We start from the raw sequence: 779 nt of genomic DNA, 5'->3' as shown, positions 1-779 counted from the left end.
TCGTTTATTAAATGGTAAGCAAGGCAAAAAACAAAAAACAAACAAGAATGTAAGTTTATTGTATCAAAGGTGCCTCTACTGAAGAAAAACATTGTAACTTTCTAATTGCTTTAGTGGCTGCATGAAAACGCTTTGTTATCAACGTTAATCTTTATTTGATTTATATCATACGTTTGGTTTGAGGTAAACACGTCATTATTTCCTTCCGTAACTGCCACCAGCACTTCCACCACTGCCACCTCCAAACCCGCCGCTGAAACCACCAGCTCCACCACTGACACCGCCAAAACCGCCATTTCCACCGGCAAAACCGCCGTTTCCACCGCCAAAACCGCCATTTCCACCGCCAAAACCGCCATTTCCACCGCCAAAACCGCCATTTCCACCGCCAAAACCGCCACTACCTGAACCGAAACCGCCACCAAATCCTGAGCCACCGACACTTTGGAGGCTTCCACTTCCGAGGAGGATTCCAGAAGCCACGCTGCCTCCTCCCACGCCATTAGAGCCATAACCTCCGGCACCGCCATTTCCACCTCCGAATCCACCCCCGTTCCCTCCGAATCCACCTCCGTTTCCACCTCCGAATCCTCCGCCGTGGCCGCCTCCGAATCCACCTCCGTTTCCGCCTCCGAGTCCACCTCCGTTTCCGCCTCCGAATCCTCCTCCGTGGCCGCCTCCACTTCCACCTCCGCGTCCACCATATCCACTGTCAGCCACCGCCACATACACCGTCGCCATGAAGGCTACTGTTATCTGTTGATTAAGAGGATTTTTTA

Source organism: Penaeus monodon, chromosome 23, assembly GCF_015228065.2.
Source record: "Penaeus monodon isolate SGIC_2016 chromosome 23, NSTDA_Pmon_1, whole genome shotgun sequence".
Classification (NCBI taxonomy): Eukaryota; Metazoa; Arthropoda; class Malacostraca; order Decapoda; family Penaeidae; genus Penaeus; species Penaeus monodon.
The sequence above is the reverse complement of the archived record's forward strand: the minus strand, read 5'-3'. Positions refer to the sequence as shown.